The 14,275-nt window shown below is 39.0% G+C and overlaps 1 long non-coding RNA gene across 1 annotated transcript in view; it reads left to right on the top strand.

Annotated features, from left to right (window-relative positions):
• Positions 1-14,275, top strand: part of LOC145509584 (uncharacterized) — a 41,788-nt gene that overhangs the window by 19,218 nt on the left and 8,295 nt on the right. Inside the window, exons 4-6 of the long non-coding RNA XR_014056213.1 lie at positions 5,464-5,582; positions 6,075-6,245; positions 11,826-11,877. This is a non-coding gene — a long non-coding RNA (uncharacterized LOC145509584). The remainder of the gene's footprint in view (positions 1-5,463; positions 5,583-6,074; positions 6,246-11,825; positions 11,878-14,275) is intronic.

Here is a 14,275-nt window from a genome sequence, read left to right as displayed (position 1 = left end):
AATGAAAAAATGGAGTCAAAGCACAAACAACACCCAGTTGTGGGTGTGACTGGTAATGGAAGTAGAGTCCGAAGCTGTAAAGAGCCACATTGCATAGGAACCTGGACTGTTAGGTCCAAGAATCAAGGCAAACTGGAAGCGGTCAAACAGGAGATGGCAGGAGTGAACAACGACATTTTAGGAATCAGCTAACTAAAATGGACTGGAATGGGTGGATTTAACTCAGACGACCATTTTATCTACTACTGTGGGCAAGAATCCCTTAGAAGAAATGGAGTAGGCCTCATAGTCAACAAAAGAGTCCAAAATGCAGTACTAGGATGCAGTCTCAAAAACAACAGAATGATCTCTGTTCGTTTCCAAGGCAAACCATTCAATATCACAATAATCCAAGTCTATGCCCTGACCAGTAATGCTGAAGAAGCTGAAGTTGAACAATTCTATGAAGACCTACAAGACCTTCTAGAACTACACGCAAAAAAAGATATCCTTTTCATTACAGGGGAATGGAATGCAAAGTAGGAAGTCAAAAAATACCTGGCGTAACAGGCAAATTTGGCCTTGGAGTACAGAGTGAAGCAGGGCAAAGGCTAATAGAATTTTGCCACAAGAACGCACTGGTCATAGCCAACACCCTCTCCCAGAAACACAAGAGAAGACTACACATTCACATCACCAGATGGTCAACACTGAAATCAGATTGATTATATTCTTTGCAACCAAAGATGGAGAAGCTCTATAAAGGCAGCAAAACAAGACTGGGAGCACACTGTGGCTCAGATCATGAACTCCTTATTGCCAAATTCAAACTTAAATTGAAGAAAGTAGGGAAAACCACTAGATCATGCAGGTATGACCTAAATCAAATCCCTTATGATTGTACAGTGAAAGTGAGAAATAGATTCAAGGGATTAGATCTGATTGAGTGTCTAAAGAACTATGGACGGAGGTTCGTGACATTGTACAGGAGGCAGTGATAAAGATCATACCCAAGAAAAAGGAATGTAAACAGGCAAAATGTTTGTCTGAGGAGGCCTTACAAATAGCTCTGTAAAGAAGAGAAGAGGAAAAAAGGAGAAAAGGAAAGATATACCCGTTTGAATGCAGAGTTCCAAAGAATAGCCAGGAGAGATAAGAAAGCCTTCCTCAGTGATCAGTGCAAAGGAATAGAGGAAAACAATAGAATGGGAAAGACGAGAGATCTCTTCAAGAAAATTAGAGATGCTAAGGGAACATTTTATGCAAAGATGGGCACAGTATAGGACAAAAGTGGTGTGGACCTAACAGAAGCAGAAGATATTAAGAAGAGGTGGCAAGAATACATAGAAGAACTATACAAAAAAGATCTTCATGACCCAGATAATCACAGTGGTGTGATCACTCACCTAGAGCCAGACATCCTGGAATGTGAAGTCAAGTGGGCCTTAGGAAGCATCACAACAAACAAAGCTAGTGGAAGTGATGGAATTCCAGTTGAGCTATTTCAAATCCTCAAAGATGATGCTGTGAAAGTGCTACACTCAATATGCCAGCAAATTTGGAAAATTCAGCAGTGGCCATATGACTGGAAAAGGTCAGTTTTCATTCCAAACCCAAAGAAAGGCAGTGCCAAAGAATGCTCAAACTACCGCACAATTACACTCATCTCACATGCTAGCAAAGTAATGCTCAAATTTCTCCAAGCCAGGCTTCAGCAATATGTGACCCGTGAACTTCCAGATATTCAAGCTAGATTTAGAAAAGGCAGAGAAACCAGAGATCAAATAGCCAACATCCACTGGATCATCGAAAAAGGAAGAGAGTTCCAGAAAAATATCTACTTCTGCTTTATTGACTACGCCAAAGGCTTTGAGTGTGTGGATCACAACTAACTGTGGAAAATTCTTCAAGAGATGGGAATACCAGACCATCTGATCTGGCTCCTGAGATATCTGTATGCAGGTCAGGAAGCAACCGTTAGAACTGGACATGGAACAACAGTCTGGTTCCAAATAGGAAAAGGAGTACGTCAAGGCTGTATATTGTCACCCTGCTTATTTAACTCATATACAGAGTACATTATGAGAAACACTGGGCTGGATGAAGCACAAGCTGGAATCAAGATTGCTGGGAGATACATCAATAATCTCAGATATGCAGATGACACCACCCTTATGGCAGAAATTGAAGAATTAAAGAGCCTCTTGATGAAAGTGAAAGAGGAGAGTGAAAATGTTGGCTTAAAGCTCAACATTCAGAAAACTAAGATCATAGCATCTGGTCTCATCACTTCATGGCAAATAGATGGGGAAACAGTGGAAACAGTGACAGACTTTATCTTTTTGGGCTCCAAAATCACTGCAGATGGTGACTGCAGCCAGGTTATTAAAGGACACTTGTTCCTTGGAAGAAAAGTTTTGACCAACCTAGACAGCGTATTAAAAAGCAGAGACATTACTTTGCCAACAAAAGTCTGTCTAGTCAAAGCAATTGTTTTTCCAGTAGTCATTTATGGATGTGAGAGTTGGAGTATAAAGAAAGCTGAGCATGAAAGAATTGATGCTTTTGAACTGTGGGGTTTGAGAAGACTCTTGTGAGTCCCTTGGACTGCAAGGAGATCCAACCAGTCCATCCTAAAGGAAATCAGTCTTGAATATTCATTGAAAGGACTGATGCTGAACCTGAAACTCCAATACTTTGGCCACCTGATTTCAAGAACTGACTCATTCGAAAAGACTCTGATGCGGGGAAAGATTGAAGGCAGAAGGAGAAGGGTATGACAGAGGATGAGATGGTTGGATGGCATCACTGACTCAATGGACATGACTCTGAGTAAGCTCTGAAAGTTGGTGATGGACAGGGAGGCCTGGCGTGCTGCAGTCCATGGGGTCTCAACGAGTTGGACACAACTGAGCGACTGAACTGAACTGAACTGAAAAGTTTAAATAAATGGCAGTTTCAGAATAATAGCTGTTTGTATAACATCATTTATACAAATAGATAAATAATAATTTGAAAATTTAGTTTGGGCACAAAACTAACAAAGGATAAGAGAGTACTGGGAAAATTAAGTCTGTGTTTGATTTTTATCTTTGTTTTTATTTGGAAATTTTGTCCATAAATTATGTTATCTTTACTTTGGAAGAAGTATTTAGAAAGGTAAATTGATATAGATAGGTAGATAAATAGATAAGCAGACGGATAGATAGGTATATAGTCAGGATGGATCATATATAATTGCTGATATTTGATCAGTTTTGATCCACAAATATGGCAATGTCATACAATTCAATAATATACAGGAATTAGTAAAAGAAAACAAAAGTTCATTAATATTTATAACCTTTTCAAGTTTTAGTTTTATGAAACCCTGGAAAGATAGCTCTAAAAATAGTCTTAATATAGTTTAAAAAGTTAGAGGTCTGCTGATGGATGAGATGGATGAAAGTAGAGTCTATTATACAGAGTGAAGTAAGTCAGAAAGAAAACGACCAGTGCAGTATAAATCACTGCAGATGGTGATTGCAGCCATGAAATTAAAAGATGCTTACTCCTTGGAAGGAAAGTTATGAGCAACCTAGATAGCATATTAAAAAACAGAGACATTACTTTGTCAACAAAGGTCCATCTAGTCAAGGCTATTGTTTTTCCAGCAGTCATGTATGGATGTGAGACTTGGAGTATAAAGAAAGCTGAGTGCCAAAGAACTAATGCTTTTGAACTGTGGTGTGGGAGAAGACTCTTGAAAGTCCCTTAAACAGCAAGGAAATTAAACCAGTCAATCCTAGGAAATCAATCCTGAATATTCATTGGAAGGACTGATGCTGAAGCTGAAACTCCAATACTTTGGCTACCTCATGCGAAGAGTTGACCTATTGGAAAAGACCCTGATGCTAGGAAGGATTGGGGGCAGGAGGAGAAGGGGACGACAGAGGATGAGATGGCTGGATGGCATCACCGACTCGATGGATTGAGTTTGAGTAAACTCCGGGAGTTGGTGATGGACAGGGGTCCTTTCATGCTGAGATTCATGGGGTTGCAGAGTTGGACACGACTGAGTGACTGAATTGAACTGAACTGAATGCATGTATATGGAATTTAGAAAGATGGTAACAATAACCCTATATGCGAGACAGCAGAAGAGACACAGATGTATAGAACAGTCTTTTGGATTCTGTGGGGAGAAGGCGGGGATGGGATGATCTGAGAGAATAGCACTGAAACATGTATATTATCATATGTGAAACAGATCGCCAGTCCTGGTTCGATGCATGAGACAGGGTGCTCAGGGCTGGTGCACTGGGATGACGCAGAGGGATGGGATAGGGAGGGAGGTGGGAGGGGGGTTCAGGATGGGGAACACATGTACACCCATGGCTGACTCACATCAATGTATGGCAAAAACAACTACAATATTGTAAAGTAATTAGCTTCCAATTAAAATAAATAAATTTAAAAAATAGAAAAAAAAGAGATCTAACTGAGTTTTTGATATCATAATCCAAATTGCTTTATTTGAAAGTTTGCTCACAAGTATTGATGTTTGTGAAAAATTTTAGCCCATTGAATTTCTAAGGGTAGAATTTAGGCCTTTACAGCATTGTTTATATGTAATCCATTTATTCAGGCTTAAATAATACAGACATACATAGCATCTTAATATTTCTAGACAAGTCGAATTTCAACTTTGTTGATTGATTACCATAGAATGTTTTTCATGTATTAGTTATATCAAGAGAGAATATTTTAATGTCACAGAAGTGAAATTGCCCTTTTTGAATCCACATCAGCGTAAAAGACACAGAAGAGGAAAACCATGATTATGAATGAGAAGAAGCTTATAGTGTTTGATTCAAAAATCTTTCTTCTCTGGTGATGGAGGTCACATTTCTTAGGCAGATGATGTATACTAATAGTTGAAGCATAGAATAAATATCCTTTCTTACTAATGTATTACATTTTATTAGCTAGATCAATATTGCTGTAATTTCCACCCATTAGCATCTCATTGCTGTAAAGTATTATACATAAAAATATTTACATTAACACTGATCAAAATTGCAACAGTGTGTATTAAAATATGAATGACATATAATCAGAATTTTCTGTTTCTACTGCCTCCAGTTATTTGTGACCCCAGATATGAAGTTCAAGTTTATACTTAATAGCACAATTATGTAAATCTGTAATTCTAACACTGAATTAAAGCTGGTAATGATCAATAATTATATTTATGTATGATGTGAAGTTAATACTGCCACCATAGATTAATGTAAACAACAAAATTATTTCTGCAGTTGAGAGCTAACAAATCATCATAAACAAAGAGAACTAAAACAATCTCTTCAGTGCCTAATTTCTCCAGCAGAGTAAACAGATTTTTTTATTCCCAATGAATGTAAGCCCCGATTAAAGAGAACATGACTCTACCATAAATATCATGATGGCTGAGTATTTCACTACACTTTCAAACTCTTATTTCAGCCTCCAGAAAAGTGAAGATACCCTGAAGTGTCTTCATTGGGAAGAACACTGGGAAAAAGACAGAAAAAGTAGAAACTCGAGCTAGAAAAATACAGCCAGTCAATTTTTCAAACAATTTGGTGAATATGTATATCTTTCTTTACCTTATAGAGTACCAAGTCTTTCCATTAAAAAAAAAAATCTTTGCAAATATATCAAAAAATTGTATATAACTATTATGTCATTTGACCCTTTCTTGAATTAGTGCTGTAGTAAAAAGAAACAAAGCTTGAAATATCCCATATAAAATAAACTTTCATTTTCAATAATTAGGAATGCCTGAACAGAGGAAAAGACATGGGAATCATACTTTACATCTTTGCGTTGCTTAGTGCTGTGTAAATAGTAGGGATGAGCCTGACTGGAACACAATGGAAAGAACTGAAGAATAGGTGCGGTCTTGTAAAATGATTATATTCCTTGCTAAGACTAAAATCAATGTCATATTTTCTATTTCATCAACTAGGTTAAAAGAGGAGGAATTTGCTATAGGATGATAGGCATTTTCCATCTGTTTTGTTTATCATCATTCATTTTTAGCTAACATTTAATATAGTGTTTCCTTTTGACAGAGGATGAGATGGTTGGATGGCATCACCAACTCAATGGACATGAGTTTCAGCTAGCTCTGGGAGTTGGTGATGGACAGGGAAGCCTGACGTGCTGCAGTCCATGGGGTCGCAAAGAATCGGACACAACTGAGTGACTGAACTGAACTTCCTTCAGTCCAGCCACCATTCTAGGTAGTTTGTATACAAGAACTTATTATTTCTCACAATTACTCTTTGAATTAGGTGCTATTAATATCTTCATTTTACATATAAGAAAACAGAGACACAGAAGGATCCACGTTCACATAGCTAGAAAAGTGGAGGAGATAGGATTTAAACCAGTTTCACCTGAAATTAAATCATGTTCTTTGCTTTATATCACCCTGCATAATCAAAATTATCAGTATTATCTAGTGGAACTCTGTTAAAATACAATTATCGTCTCTCTAATTCAGCACAAGATAGGGTATTAAACACCACTCCATTTCATTTCAGGGTTTCTCATCTTTGTCATTATTGAAATTTGGGCTTCAAGTGATTCTTTGTTTTGGAGATTATGCACTGTAGAATGTACAGGATCATCCCTGGCATCTTCCCATTAGAAGCTGCATGCCAAAGGCAGCTTCCTATACACTTGTGACAACCAAAATATTCCATGGGGAGAAAAATCACTCCCCCATTTAGAACTGCTGAATCTTAGTCAAATCCTAACTCCTGCATAGAATAAAACACATTTTTCAGTACATTCTTTTCAATAACCTAGAACACTTGTCCAGTAAAAGTCAGATATTATCTCAATTCCCAATCTACCAGGAAACTTCACATCTTGATTTTATCAAGAATGAATCTAGGAAATGAAAACTGACAACAAGAATTAGTCATTTCCATGTAACAACTTCTCCCGATGATGGGCACCAGCGATAGGAGGCCTTCCTGTCTTTTATGAATGCTCATCTCTTATTTTGCACCTGTGACTGCCTTTTCACCTGTAACTATATTGACAATTCATATAGACATCAGAAAGGAGATAATTTCTACTCCTCCTTACTCATCGATCTAACTACTTTGTAGACCCAGAGATTGACTGCTTCTGAGATGTTAAAAGCTATTTTGTGAATGTATCTGTCTTCATAACTTAGATAAGTTCTGATTTCTCTTGAAGGTCATTTAAATAGAATAATTCTGTTCACTTTCATGCTATAGAAACTTCTCTTGGGTAGTAAGGGATTATTGACTCATAACCTGATTCTTTGAACAACCCTAGTTGCCATTTTAATGAGGGGGAAAAAAGGAGAATAATTCTAAGCGTCCTTGCAGAAATTCCTTGTGATGTGATGCTTTCCTCACGCTGTCACTTCTCCACCAGTGATCTGGGATGATAGACTTACTGCTTACCTAGTCCCTTAGGACTTTTGAATTTATTCATTCAAACTTTTCAGTAGAAAAATGTTTCAGTGACAACATATATATGTGAAATTTATGTATCCAGCGCTCACACGCGCGCACACACACACACACATACACAGCAGTTTAGTCACTGATTTAAGAGATTCACAAAAAATCAGCTCTTTTAACTCAGAGCACTATGAGGTTGGCATTGCTATTTTTATAATCACCTCAACTTTATTTATGTTTAATTTTGGTTGCTCTGGGTCTTTGTTGCTCACTCAGCCTTTCTTTAATTATGGCAATCAGGCGCTACTCTTTAGTGGATATGTGTGGGCTTCTCACTGAGGTGGATTGACTTGTGGAGCAAGGGCTCTCCATGGCAGGCTGGTAGTTGTAGTTCACGGGCTTAGGTGCTCTGAGGCATGCGGGACCTTCCCAGACCAGGGATTGAACTTGTGTCCCCTGCATTGGCAGGCAGTTTCGTAACCACTGGACCACCAGGGAATCACCTCAACTTTAAAAACAAAGTCAGGCACTGAAGGTTTAATTAACTTGCCCATGGTCACATGACTAATAAGCTACAGAAGCAGGATTTAGAGATGATCAGTGCGGTTCCAGGGGTGCTGGAGACCCAAGAGACGCAGGTTTGATCCCTGGGTTGGGGAGATCCCTTGGAGCAGGAAACAGCAACACCCTCCAGTTTTTTTGCCTGAAAAATCCTACAGCCCATAGGGTCACAAAGAGTCAGATATGACTGAGCAAACAAAAGAGAGTGTGGCTCCAGAGCTGGCCACTTCCAATTCTCAACCACGCTGCCACCCCAGAATGTACTGAATCATTTGTTTCAGAATGGTTTTATAAGATTATTTTCTAACTTGAAAATACCTCTACATTTCCAAAAAGAAAAATTTGCTATTACTAATATTTTTATTCATACAGATTCCAACTTACCAGATAGCCAAGGTTTTTGAGATGAAGCTCTCATCACAGATTTGCGAAATGGAGTCCTGAGTCAGATTTTGCCCATAGTAGTGTGTGTGTGCGTGAGTGTGTGACGAAAGTTCTTGTTATTACATTAGACAACAAATGTTTGACAAATTTAGTCAAACATAGACAAGTCAAACATAGACAAATGTTTGACAACATTTAAAGCTTTGGGAAATTTCTTAGGAAAAAATATGGATTTTATGAGGGTTTTTTTTGAAATAACTGGAAGATAAGAAAATAATGGATTTCGTTTTCCTATATGGCAACAATCTGTCACAGCTAAGCAGCTGTCCTTTTCACATGGGACATGGAAGCCTCAACATTCTCTACTGCCTTGCATCTTGCCAATCTCACTATATGTCTTGCTGGTGTCAGTGGAAATTTAAGTCTGTGACCCCTAATCTACATCCCTGGAAGGAGCAAGACAGAATTTAGTTCTCAGAGGACACAGAACTCCAGTTCTGTTTAGTTCAGCTGCTCAGTCATGTCCAACTCTTTGTGACCCCATGGACTGCAGCACGCCAGGCCTTCTTGGCCATCACCAACTCCCGGAGTTTACTCAAACTCATGTCCATCGTGTCAGTGATGCCATCCAACCATCTCATCCTCTGTCGTCCCCTTCTCCTCCTGCCTTCAATCTTTCCCAGCATCAGGATCTTTTCCAATGAGTCAGTTCTTCATGTCAGATGGCCAAAGAACTCCAAGGAGAACTTAAAAGTAAGGTGAAATTCTAGGCTCAGAATACTATCCAGAGACCAATGATGAAACCTGGGCTACAAATTATAGTATCTCAACATTGTGGCTTATAAAGGGCTTCCCCAGTCTCAGCGGTAAAAGAATCCACCTGCAATACTGGAGCCACAGGAGACGCGGATTCAATCCCTGGGTCAGTAAGATCCCCTGGAGGCAGACATGGCAGCCCACTCCAGTATTCTCAAGAACAAAGGAGCCTGGTGGGCTACAATCCATAGAGTCACAAAGAGTCGGACACAATGGAAACAACTTAGCACTCATGCATGCACCTTGTTTATAATAAACACATATTTGGTCATTCAGATGTTCAAACACATATTTTTCACATGAATTTGATCTCTGTCCATAGTTCCTGGCTCCCAGCTCCACAAACTCTTGGAATTTCCTGGGTGATAAGGGGAAGATCTTTTGTACAATAGTCAGTCTCTGGTCTTCAGTTCCTGAAAATGCTTCAGAGTCATAAAGGCAAAGGATTATTATTCATGATAAGCCCCTAACCACCATAACTTGGTTTACGTTAATGAGGTGACTTTTGGAAAGCATCTCAGTGTGGGGGTGGGTTGCCAGGTGAACAAACTACAGAGGGATAGAACTTTCAGCCCCATCCCTTAATTTCTGGGGAGGGGAGAAGGGGCCAGATGTTCAGTCAATGGCCAATGACTAATGATCTAATCAATCATGCCTGTGTAATGAAGCCTCTTAAAAACTCAAGAGGAGAGGGTTCTGGGAACTTCTGAGTTGGTGGAGGTGTAGAAGAGTGGTGCACTCAGTAAGGGCCTGGAAGCTCTGTGCCATTTTCCCACACCTTGCCCTGTACATCTCTTCCATCTGGCTGTTCCCTGAGTTATATTCTGTAATAAACCAGTAGTCTGGTAAGTGAATGGGTTTCCTGAGTTGTGTGTGCCACTTGAGCAAATTACTTGAGCCTAAGGGTTGAGTGGGATTTGTGGGACTCTCTAATGTATAGCCAGTTGGTCAAAAGTGCAGTAACAACCTGGCCTTGAGACTGACATCTGAAATGAGTGAGTCTCGGCATGGGGGTTGGGGGATGGGGGGGGGGGAACAGGGTAAGGCAAAACCCCTTACCCTGTGGAATCTAACTCTATTCCAGGTAATGTCAGAATTGAGTTAAATTTAGGACTCTCAGCTGGTGTCAGGATTGCTTGTTGGCGTGGGAAACACTCTTGACTCCTATGGTGGTTACTGGGTTCCAGAATCCTATTAAAAAAATCACAAGTCTGACTTTATGTAGAATTACCATAGCATTACTCTAGAGTAGGCATTATATTCTCCCCTTGACAAGAAATAGGAATTAACTTAACAAGTGGGGCAGCATTGATTGTTAAATTGCCCCAGATGTGCAAAACGGAAGTTTGCAGAAGGGTCTAATTTTGTCTTTCTATTATTGAATGCACAAAATGTGAGCTATTTTGAAAAAATATCATTGTATTTCTAGACTTGGTGTATTACTTGAGTTTCATTTTGGCCTAAGGATTGCAAAAAATATGCATTGTTTACATGATTCTCTAGTAAATGTATAGTAGATTATGTTCTCTGTGGTCCATGAAAGGAGAAAGTATTTAAGGATTTACTAACAGAAGAGGAGAAGTATATTAAAAATATTATTAACTTTTTTTAGCTATACACTGAAATTTCACAAAAACTTAACAGTGGTTAAGTAGTGGTTAAATAGTTTAATTTGGAATGGCAGACAATTAGAAGAAGCGGCTGATAGGTGAAAGACCAAATAGTCTGTAATGGATATATGTGGTTATGTGACAAAATGCTTTGAACCAAATCTACAGGCAATTGATTATGAATAAAAAGTGACAGTTAAGAGAGAAACTGAGTCAAAGAGAAACTCTCCAATGCCACAATCAATCTATTACATTTTTCTTGATAGAAAACAAATGCTCTAGAAACCGCTGGAGTCACAATTGCATCAGTCACTTCATGAACGTTGTTTTCAATGAAACTTTTGCAGAATCCTAGAACATTATAGGAATATTTATTGTAATTACATGGATGTGCTCACCAGTATTCAGGATCAGAAACGTTTATACCATGGTATCTTGGTTGATAGTCTGTATGAAGTTCAGACTAGGAATTGAACAATTAGTGATATGCCAAGCTTATTCTGCAATTGACAAATCAGTTTGAGAACTAGAAGATTAAAATTTGTTGAGAGGATAAAAGCAAACCTATTCTAATCAAAGGATAATGAAGACCTATGTATTTGTGTGTGTGTGTGTGTGTGTGTGTGTTAGTCACTCAGTCGTGTCTGACTCTTTGTGACCCCATGGACTCTAGCTCACCAGGCTCTTCTCTCCAGGCAAGGATTCTCCAGGCACTGGAGTGGGTTGCCATTTCCTTCTCCAAGGTATTTGAGGACTTAAACTTAAAATCTTCACCAGTCCCCAGATGAGGAAAGCTTGGTAGTTAGCTCCCAAACCACAGGACATGTATACTTCAAGATTTTATAATTTCTGGTATGTCAGTCAATATCTATTACATTATATATTTATTCTTAAATTATTTATTTACTTAATTCTCTATAGTTAAGGTAAGAATTTTGTCTTTGCTTATTCATCCTTATATGGTCATTTTCAAGTACAGAGTTAACCTTTTTTTTTTTTTTTTAAGAAAGAAGAAATTTACCGAGTAAATCGGACTGATATCTAAGGATTCCATTTTGGTGAGTACACAGAGAAGCAACCCAGAGAAGGAGGTAGACAATAAATAGGACAGTTACAGGGCCTAGAAAGATAGATCCCTGGGTGAGATATCTTTACCATGGCTGCAGACCATGAAGATGGGGCAAAAATTATCCTCAAGTTGTGTTTTAATAGTAGATATTTGAGAAAAGCCAGAACTAAGTTCGGTGGCCCAAAGTCAAGTCATTAATCTGGGAGTCTTCTGTGAGAGAGGACGATAAGGTACTATATCAACTGTTTTCCTGACAACAAGCCAACTTTAAATTGTATGGCTTAAAACAGGAACCATTTACCATCCATCCTGAGCTTGGGAACTTTCTTTGTTGATGTTTTGCCTCTTGGTTTCTCAGGGAACTACATTTCACTGGAGAATATGATGGGCTAGAATGTCCAAGATGGCTGATGGTGTAGACTGTTGGCTGGAGAGTCTCAGTACTTCATGGACTGTTATCAATAGGAGTTTAGATTGGCTCCTTAAATGTCAGTCTTAGGGCAACATTGCCAGAAGCCAAAGACTTGAGGTCCAGGGTTGAGTAGTTTTACAACTACAATTCTGTCATATTTTATTCATTAAAGCAAATCATAAAGCTAGCCCAAATGCAATGGGTGGGGAAATAGACCCACTCCCCTTTGGGAAGAATTGAAAAGAATCTGTGGACATATAGCTGACCAGAGTCACTGAATCAACAGTGGGTATTGAAATTAGAGACCCAAGAGCATTTTTTATGAGAGTTAGAGAATAGAAAACTCTAATTTTCAAGGCAAAGTGTGAGTGCCTATAGTAAGTGCAGATATTTGAAGTGTTATTCCTGTGCATGTTTGGTATATGTTTAAATATGTCTGTGGGAAGTATTCACTTACAGAATGAGGCCTAAATAGGGATTTTTCAGTGGTAGCGTGATTTCATATATATAACAGAATTATACATCTTCCATATGTATATATATAGAGTTGAAAGTGTTACTTCTTCATTTCTTTTGCTATGTTGTTGCTGTTGTTGTTCAGTTGCTCAGTCATGTCCAACTCTTTGTGACCCCATGGTCTGTAGCACATCAGGCTTCCCTGTCCTTCACCATCTCTGGGAGATTACTCAAACTCATGTCCCTGGAGTCACTGATGCCATTCAACCATCTCATCCTCTGTCGTCCCCTTCTCCTCCTGCCTTCAATCTTTCCCAGCATCAGGATCTTTTCCAATGAGTCAGTTCTTCGCATCAGGTAGCCAAAGTATTGGGAGTTTCAGCTTCAGCATCAGTCCTTCCAATGAATATTCAGGATTGATTACCTAGGATTGACTGGTTTAATTTCCTTGCTGTCTGAGGGACTTTCAAGAGTCTTCTCCGACACCACAGTTCAAAACCATCAAGTCTTCGGCATTTAGCTTTCTTTATAGTTCAAATCTCACTTCCATACATGACTACTGGAAGAACAATAGCTTTGACTAGACGGACCTTTGCCGGCAAAGTAATGTCTCTGCATTTTAAAATGCTTTCTAGGCTGGTCATAACTTTTCTTCCAAGGAGCAAGCATCTTTTAATTTCATGGCTACAGTCACCATCTGCAGTGATTTTGCAGCCCCAAAAAATAAAGTCTCTCATTGTTTCCCCATCTATTTGCCATGAAGTGTTGGGATCGGATGCCATGATCTTAGTTTTCTGAATGTTGAGTTTTAAGCCAACTTTTTCCACTCTCCTCTTTCACTTTCATCAAGAGGCTCTTCAGCTCCTCTTCACTTTCTGCCATAAGGGTGATATCATCTGCATATCTGATGTTATTGATACATCTCCAGGCAATCTTGATTCCAGTCTGTGTTTTATCCAGCCCGGCATTTCACATGATGTACTCTGCATATAAGTTAAATAAGCAGGGTGACGATACACAGCTTTGGCATACTCCTTTCCCAATTTGGAAAATTGGAACTCCTTTCCCAGTCCATTGTTCCATGTCCAGTTCTAACTGTTGCTTCCTGACCTGCTTACAGATTTCTCAGGAGGCAGGTGAGGTGGTCTGGTATTTCCATCTCCACACAGTCAGAGGCTTCAGGGTAGTCAGTGAAGCTATAACAAGCTTTTAAGTAGTTTGGTTACAAAAGAACTGAACTCGTACTGGACTTTGTGTCCTAAAGCTGTATGAACTGGGAGTGTTTCCTCCCAAGTAATACTACATACTTTCCTTGAAAAACAAACTTCAAAAGGATTGTTTTTTTCAGGATCATGAGCAAAAGCCAATTATGCATGGATTGCAGAATCCTAGGGTATTTTTTTCTTATGTGTTGGAGTCAGTTTTATCTTGGATTTATCTAGTTATCTGGAGTAGGAAATGGCATCCCACTCAAGGATTCTTGACTGGAAAATTCCATAGGTAGGGGAGCCTGTCGGGA

Source organism: Giraffa tippelskirchi, chromosome 6 (assembly GCF_054371585.1).
Source record: "Giraffa tippelskirchi isolate mGirTip1 chromosome 6, T2T-mGirTip1v1.2.pri, whole genome shotgun sequence".
NCBI lineage: Eukaryota > Metazoa > Chordata > Mammalia > Artiodactyla > Giraffidae > Giraffa > Giraffa tippelskirchi.
This window is presented reverse-complemented; position numbering and strand designations above follow the sequence as displayed.